Here is an 8566-nt window from a genome sequence, read left to right on the forward strand (position 1 = left end):
CTGTCATTTATTAATTTTAATATTAATTAATGATCATGTCTCACCTCTAGTGTTCTTGGTCTTAATTTCAGGTTTCTACCATGTGTTGTAGATAATTCAGGAGGTTAACTCTACCAAGCAGTCTCTTTGTTTCCGCTGTGTACTGTTTAAAATCCAGAATAGGGAGAATGGTGTAGGTTTAAGTTTATTAGATTGATACATATATACCAACAAGGCAGTGTACATCAAAGCAATTGTTTTCATGCAAAGGCTTTATGGTTTTTCCTATAGCGATTGACAGACTACGTGACTTTTGCGCATTGCATGCCGGGAACTCGTGGCAAAACAATCCAAGTACCGCATCAAATGCAAGCATTTGCAGCACCGCAAAACGTTCATTCTCCGGTTCCAATACCTTCTTGGTTTTTCTTTGTCCCCCAAAAAAGGAATGTACAAAACGAAGGAGAACAATGCCGGTCCGTACAAAGACAGACTTGATGAAAAGGCAAAGAAAAGATACGAGGAAAAAATCAAAGGAGTGAAAGGATTAGACCCTTACGAGCACACAGAGGGACAAAATACGTTAGCGTGCTGCCCAACTTTCACCACGCTCATATTTATAATTATACGGTTCTTGGAGTGAGTGCATACACTCATGAAGTTTAGTAACTTCAGGTCACTGCAACAAGCCCAGGTACAGTTTACCGATGGATGGGTACAGGACCTTGAAATGCACCATGTAGAACGAAAGACCATCGTACAAACAAAGGTAAGTTTACCAGTCTCACAAATCGTCTTCATAAATACACATTCGTTAACCGTTTATTAATAGGACCTTTAAGCTCAACGGTAATTAATTAGTAGTGGAAATAATTTCTGGTACGGATTACAGAAATGTAGCAGTGACAATAATATTGTATGCTGTAATCGTACTGGGCAATTAGTGATACAAAACAACTGTTTTATCCTGTGAATAAAAGTATATGGTTTTGTCAATGTACCATGGTAATAACAGAAGCGAAACGCAATATTGTGTCAGGAAAATTCACTATTTATGCACAATAAACAAAGGAGCATAGCGCAACAATTTCTGTTCAGCGCCAGACTTGCTTGTAACCTATATCACCAATTATGTTATGGAAAATGAAGTATTAACTACTACAAAACACTGACCTTTGTGGGAATGCTTGGAGCAGACTAACATGTGAGCTGGAGTGTTCTGGGACGTTATATTTGGTATATCCAGGCCATCCGTCGGCTCTTTGTTACTTCGGAAACATGGCTTAAACAATTTCTCTTCCACGACGTAATCCGATAACAACCGATCTCTTTTCCCGTGGCTGTCATGCAACAGGTGTTGTGCCAAAAAGTGATTGCCTGCCAAAAACTGATTTCCAATGTTTGCATGTATTTTTTATGTGTAATATCTTTACGTATGTTGGTAAATAGACTTCGGTGAACAGCGTTTACAAAGGGGCTATATATGGAATTAAAAAATTATCTGTTTTTTCAAGTATCTTTACAACTCTGTGTTATTGTACTTACATTATAACCAATCCGGTCCTTTATCCCCACTTTAAATATTTTTACAGAACTATTGTAATATTTGAGCCATTTCTGCTGTCCAACTACTTCTTACAAAATACATTTTTAATGTTAATTAGATTTTTTAACGGCATAAATAAAGGTTATATAAAAGTCATTATAGCAATTTAAATACGAGCAATCACTTTTTGGCAAATACCGGAAATCAGTTTTTGGCAGACAATCACTTTTTGGCACAACACCGGCTATTGCAGTTAATAATACAACAGCTTCTTGCCATTTTTTGTGTTTCTTTTTATCTCTGTGTAACTGAGTTCAATTGAAAGCTTGCGTGCGCTAGTACCGCTTGCCACAAGTTCCCAGAATCCTTTGCGGTTTTACCCCTGAATGACGTCACATTTTTGGTGGGCCGGTCTCTAGTCAAAATGCCCGGACCGATTTTTTGTCCCAGTCCAGCCCTGCTTCTCATCACGCTGATTGATGTTCAAGGTGTCTCCTTTCCCATAAGTTTGATTCTAATTCCTACCGCGGTGATGTTAAATTGGGGTGAAACGTCATCATAAGAGCTTTGACTGACAGCTGCAGTCACGGAGAAACTTGCGTATCTCTGTTCGCGAATAGCAGATAGAGCGTAGGCTCTGAGACGACGCCCAGCGTTTACGCTACGAAAACACGACCGAGTGTTTTAACCTGACAGCCTGAGGTGTTCTTCAGTAAACTGGACTACCCGACAGAAGGACCCGAGGCCCCGCTGCACTTTTTCGGTAAGTTAAACGTGTTTGTAAGCTAATCCGTAACTACCGTCCTTAGCTAGCTCCTGGGACCTAGCTAGCTAAAATGAGCGCTCGGCTGTCAGGGTTCGTTTAGCTAATCTGTGCAGGTGAATTGACTATGTACACGTTAGCATATGCTACTTCCTGTGCGGAAACTCCTGTGGGGAGCTTTGTTTCCGGTGTCCTATTCGCGCCTGGTTTACGGTCCAAAACAAGTTAAGCAAATGAATGAATCAAGCGGCGATTTACATTTCTATAGATGTTTTGGGCATTTACCCAATATATCTGTAAATGATGTTCATCGACATGTCGATATTTATCCCTGCGCCTCAGAGCAAAATAGAAAAGGGATTCAAATGTTATATTTCTCAGCTGTCCCTCGTTTATCCTGGGTGTTATGTTCTAAAAAATAACCAGCGATAGGTGAAATCAAGTAGCCAATTTTATTTTTTGACGGTGCAAAACGTTTCGTGGACATCGTGGACATCGTGGACATACAGCACTGCACTTCAGAGTCACACTGCCAGGGATCGATGCGGCGATTCTGTACTGTACAGGAGAGACGTCACGGAGGGGATCGTCTGCAGCGATCAGGACGCAGGACACAATGTGATGAAAAAAAAAGCATGCAAACTTGCACTAAAAAATCTGCGAAACAGCGAGGTGAAATGTGAACCTCATTATAGCGAGGGACCACTGTAATTTTGAAGGTAAGTCACAACATACCTTTGTACATACTAATGTATAGAAACCGTTACCAGCAATCATTCATTTTTTGTGTGGCTCTTTTTCACGTTGTGTTAACATGCTGTGTAGGTGTGTACTTGACTAGCTGATATCGACATAAGGGAAACATCTGGTTTGACTATTCTTCACCTGTAGTTTGAATGCTGAACATTTGCCTGTTTAAATCATAAGACCAGTCACTATACAGAGATGTGCTTCTGAATGTGGACGATGTGTCTTCTGCTGCAGTAATGCAGTTCTGCTTGTGTTGAGTGATGTAAACAACTGATTGATCTAAACTCTTTAAACGTCAAAATTGATCATTAGATTTTTTATGACACATCAGTGGTGAGTGTTCCCACCTTCTGCTCTTTGTAACTTAACGCGATCTTTCCGTTTTCGAGTTGTGGAAATGATTTTGGAGTATATCTTCGCAGTAGCGATTGACCGCAAAGTAAAGCTACCGGAAATGTACAACCCCACATCCGGTCTCAAACCAGGAAGTTAGCATTTTCTCGTGCACAGGGTCAATGAATTTACTAAAGAAATCAAGAGAAACGCCCCGGGCTGCACAGTCACTAATTACTGTTACTGTACTTTTATTACAAGTATTATACTGTAAAAACAACAGGCTGCACCCTGCTTCAGCTCCTGTGCAGAGCTGAATATTAAATATGTGCAAACAACAGCATGTTTTCAGTCTCTTGCCACATCTGTAAAGACAGTAACAATTTTTTTAAAAGCTTGTACTTCAGTAACTCCTCATTAATCAGGAACTATGGATTAAAGTACTGTAGTGTACTGTAATACTGAAAAAATGTAAGAGAAGAACTTAAGATCCTGAGTGTGTGAGGACAGAAGAATCAGCTTTATTTCAATATTGAGGGATAAAATTTATATTTGAGTTTGATGGTTCTGTTGTCTTTGTGATTACAGGAGCTGCCCTCGGATTCAGACCTCAGCCCCATCGAGTGACAGCAGACAGATCATCCAACATGTTCATATGTTAACTGCAAAATGAACTGATGGAAATAGTACAAAGGTTAAAGTACCACACGTGCTATAGTGAAAGCTGCAGCTTTATTGATAAAGTTAAAAACAAAAAAACAACAGGGATTAATCACTCATGTAACTGTGTCACTATACATCAGCATTAACAGGACCTCAATTTGGTTTTCACAAAGCTGCTGATCTCGGACCTGCACAGCTTCCGTTTTAAACACTTGATGTACTCAGCTGCATGAAGAGCACATGAGAATTTCTCTAACACAATTAAATAAAACCTGATGAAGGTCAAAGGTCGTCACTTGTATGTTGAACTACAAACTTGTCATCTGGAATTTTTTTTACAGTTTTTTTACACATAGTGTGTTATTTACCATAAAGTGATTCAGAGTTATTCATACCAGAGTAACCAGAGAGGATCACATATTTTTAAATATATAACTTTCTACAGGACTGAATATAATATCTTTATGTAAAAGTCCGGAGCCTCTGGGGAGTATCCGAGTATTTATAACATTACACAAACCAAAGGTCTCATCACAGTGTTCATGAAATGCTGGGTTTATCCATCTCCTGGGGCGGGCCTATGGAGGAGTGCTGAAGATTTCCCTGTGAGGGAGCTGCTGGTGAAGATCATGAGTCCTGCTTGATCAATGCGATGAGCTTCAGTCTTCCTGGTGTTTCTTAAATGATGCTTCTTACAGCTGGTCAACAGAACTTATGGCACAGGACAGCTGTGATGAAAGAAAGGGAAGAAGTTTCTCCAAACCTCTGGACCCAGGACACCCACCCAGATAGCAAGGAAACATTGAAACAACGTTGAGTCAATATCAGGCGACGTCATTGAATCAACGTTGAAGTGTGACGTTGACCTAACGTCAACATTGAATCTGACATTGAAACAATGTCAGATTCTGATATTGAAACACTGTTGAGCTATGGTGTTGATTTTCCACCTCTTTCGCACAGTTGCTTTTTATTAAAACAACAGTTAAATCATGACTGGAAATCTACCTTTCTTTATAGGTATTTTAACCAATACTAAACTACTGCATGTTTCCATCAATACTTAAACCACCTAAACACATAATTGTGCTTATTCCTCAAATTGGACACCCTTTATAAAAACAACAACAACAAATGTCTCACAATGTATCATGTCAATATTAATATCCTAAAATAAGAAAGCATTGCATGTGATGTAACAGAGAAAAAAAATAAACAAAAAAAGGTCAATAGGCATGTTTCGTTTGCTAAATACTTTATTAAAAGACAGTTTCCTATTTACATTTATATGTTTCACAGAAGTTTGTAATTTTTTACTCTGGGATGGGGATGGATGACGTGCGTCCTGCACCACCCAAACGATCTGGGGCGTATCGGAGCCATTTCTGCACTGCTTGTGCAAAGACAAACTCGGACATAGAGTTTGCCCCTAACTGCTGCGTCAGGCCATCTAGGAAAAAAATACACACACACAAACAAAAAAAGTGAATTAGAGCACATGAATAAGCTCTTGTTAACTGTCTTAAGCGGGGAGAAAGTATGTAAACTCCTAGGCTGATAAACATGAAAGTCACCAGGCGTAAATCTGCAAACTGCCGCATTTGATTCCCAAAGAGCTATGAGCGGAAAAAGTGATAAGTCTTAGCATGGTGTGTCGTGTATCCTTTAAAACAAAATAAACATGGGGTCCTCGGGCTGTACAACTACAACCCGAGGACTAAACAAGCCAAAGACCAAAGACTCCATCTCCAGATTAACAGATTGACATAAAAGTCTTGTTATTAAGAAAGACAAAGTAATATAGCAAAAAAACTGTAAAACCTACTACCATATATGCATTTGCAGAGGGCTGCATCTTTAAATGCCATTTTTTGCTTTGTCTGGTCCTTGGTTTTTTTCCCTGCCCAGTTGAGTACCGAGGCCAGCTCGTTTATAATGGCATAAGCCATTACACGGCGGACTCGCACCTCCAGTGTGGTCCCTCCAATCAAGGCAAAGCGTCTCACCTATAGACACATTTTAAGAGATGGAATTAGCGTGTCTCATGTCTTAAATGTGTATCCAAGTACTTGTGTGTTTAATCAACAGGCCGTTGTTATGTATTTAAATCACATCTGACAGCTATTACACTTTATAGTTACAAAGTGTACATAACCTTTATATACTTACCATTGCCTTATTTGCCTCTTATGATTGAAGAGCTGCCTCTGCATTGTTTAGCTCCTCAATGTTGTGCAAGGGCAAATCCAGAGGCAGTACCCCAGCATCTACCGATTCATTGCAGCAGGGATGGCGGATGGCTCTGACTTGCTCACGGAGTTCGTTAACAGCTGTCGTCAGGTCTGACAGCATAGCTAATATCTTTTGTGAGGTCGCATCTGTTTAAAAAAACAATTCCAGAAAGATTAATGGCTTAAGCAGTGAGAGGCGAAAAACTAATAAATAAATAATAAAACGCAGTTTACGTGTGGACAAAAGGTGCAAACGCAAGGTGAGCGTGCATCGTAAAGTTAGGTGAGCGTGCAACGTAAAGTTAGGTGAGCGTGCAACGTAAAGTTAGGTGAGCGTGCAACGTAAAGTTTGAATTGAGTGCGAATCGAAGCGGGTGCTCTCCAATCATTAAAAGTAACAAAGTCATTGAACACATTTATACAGTTACCTTTACGTTTATCAATCATATATCACAGATTTACAATTTTTTGTAGTACTATGCTAAAAAGCAACTACAGAGCGAAAATCTGGGTCAAGCGCCGAGGCGACGGCAAGAACAAAGGAACCCTCGAAGCGTTAAAGCTAGCTTTGTAAGGGAATATAACGGAAAGGTATGAAACGAAAATGTTTTCTTTGTTGACTTTGTTCGCAGTGCAATTTATTTGTTGCCGGATTGTAAGATGAAAGTAGACACAATTTCGGGCTCCCACATTTTGTCCGAAACTTTACATTAACAAGTTTGTTTGTTTTTTACTGTTATTCAAATGCAACCGTGGAAATAACGAATAGAACAAAAGTCATTCATTCTTACCTTATATTAATCGTGGTGCAGGCCAGTGCAGTGCATGAACTGATGCCTTCTCCGGTCAATTCCGCTGAGAGTAAATCTAATGTCCCGCTCTACTGTACAAGACAATGGTTACCTGAAGGGATGTACCACTGTGAGAGGGGGGGCTATGGAATAGTCCAAGTGGTAGCAGCTTTAATTTCCCGCTCAACCATAAATCAATGGTTTTTCAACGTGATTGTTGTCACCTTGTCAACTATAAATAGATCAACAATCAACGATGATAGAACAACAGTGAATCAATGTTATTTCAATGTCAGTGTCAGGTTTCATCAGTATTTCAATGTTGTTTCAACATTGGTTTTGTATTGACATTTCAAGTCTGACGATTCTGATGGTTCAGATGGAAAATCAACATCTGTTCAATGTCTCCTTGCTATCTGGGCAGCTTGGTCCTGATGGTCTCCCTCACTAGTTTCTCTCCAGGGTGAATGTAGCTGTTGATATAATATGGACTCTATTAATAAATGAAAAGAACAAATTAGACTACACTACTGAAACGTTCTGCTGATGTTTTTAAAGTCTCCATGTTACCAGGCTGTAGAGGGCTATGAAGATTTAAACAGTTTTAGATCCATTACACTCAGTCTTATGTTAAAATCTCAAAGGACAGCATTATATTTTTGATATTAACAGTAACTCTGGGCCTCTGTAGAGTGTGGAGCTGATCTCATCGCTGTCTAAAAATAGATAAAAAAAAAACATAAGTGTTGAAGACTTAAGAGTAGCAGGTGTGTAGCATCGCTAACTAGCTAGCAACAAGCCTCCAACAAAGTGCGTATGCTAGCGGCTAATCTAGCAAACGAATTAACAACAGAGTGAATTTAGAACTATAAGATGATAAGCTGTGTGTCTTTTTTATAACAGTGACATGGTTGTATTTACCTTAATTAAACGAGTCGTCAGTCGCGGTAAACCAGCAAAAAAACTCGAGCAGCTGGGCTACGTAAAAAGTGTAGGGGGGCGTGTTTGCAGTCACGTCCAGCGGGTGTGTGGGCGGGAGCGTTACACAGTCGCTCCACCTCAAGTCACTACTGTGCAGACTCTGGCTCCAAATTTGCAAGATGGCAGCCTCCACAAGCGGGATATTTTGGCTTCATTTTTGCACAATGGTAGGAGGCAGGGTCGCGTCGTCCATGTTTTCTATAGTCAATGGGTTGTAGTCACATTAAGAATTATTATCCGGTTGAACATAGTCGTGAACTCTTTTAACTATTTTAGCCTGCGTTACATTACGTCTCTTAATGGGACTTCTTTTACCCTTGTTTATACATTTACATATTTGAAATAAATTGAATAATACATTGGGTAACTTTTAACCACAACTTTTTAATCCATTATGAACTTCAACAAATAATCAATCTATCACACTGACAGCCCTAAATTGAATTGAATAAACACGGTTATATCTGAAACTGGCACCAGTGGAGTCTGTGTGTGTTTGTATGTGTGTGTGTGTGTGTTTATTTTTTTT

The 8566-nt window shown here is 39.6% G+C and overlaps 1 long non-coding RNA gene across 2 annotated transcripts; it reads right to left on the reverse strand.

Annotated features, from left to right (window-relative positions):
- Window positions 1–5878: 5878 nt before the first annotated feature.
- On the reverse strand, window positions 5879–8219 carry LOC146514847 (uncharacterized). Of its 2 annotated transcripts, none has more exons than XR_014875392.1 (3): window positions 7978–8219; window positions 6204–7529; window positions 5879–6040 (listed from the first exon to the last, which is right to left on the reverse strand). It is a non-coding gene; the product is annotated as an uncharacterized LOC146514847 (long non-coding RNA). The 2 variants fall into 2 exon arrangements; XR_014875391.1 differs by having other exon boundaries at window positions 6204–7549.
- Window positions 8220–8566: the final 347 nt, after the last annotated feature.

Source organism: Neolamprologus multifasciatus, chromosome 7 (genome assembly GCF_963576455.1).
Source record: "Neolamprologus multifasciatus chromosome 7, fNeoMul1.2, whole genome shotgun sequence".
Taxonomy (NCBI): Eukaryota; Metazoa; Chordata; class Actinopteri; order Cichliformes; family Cichlidae; genus Neolamprologus; species Neolamprologus multifasciatus.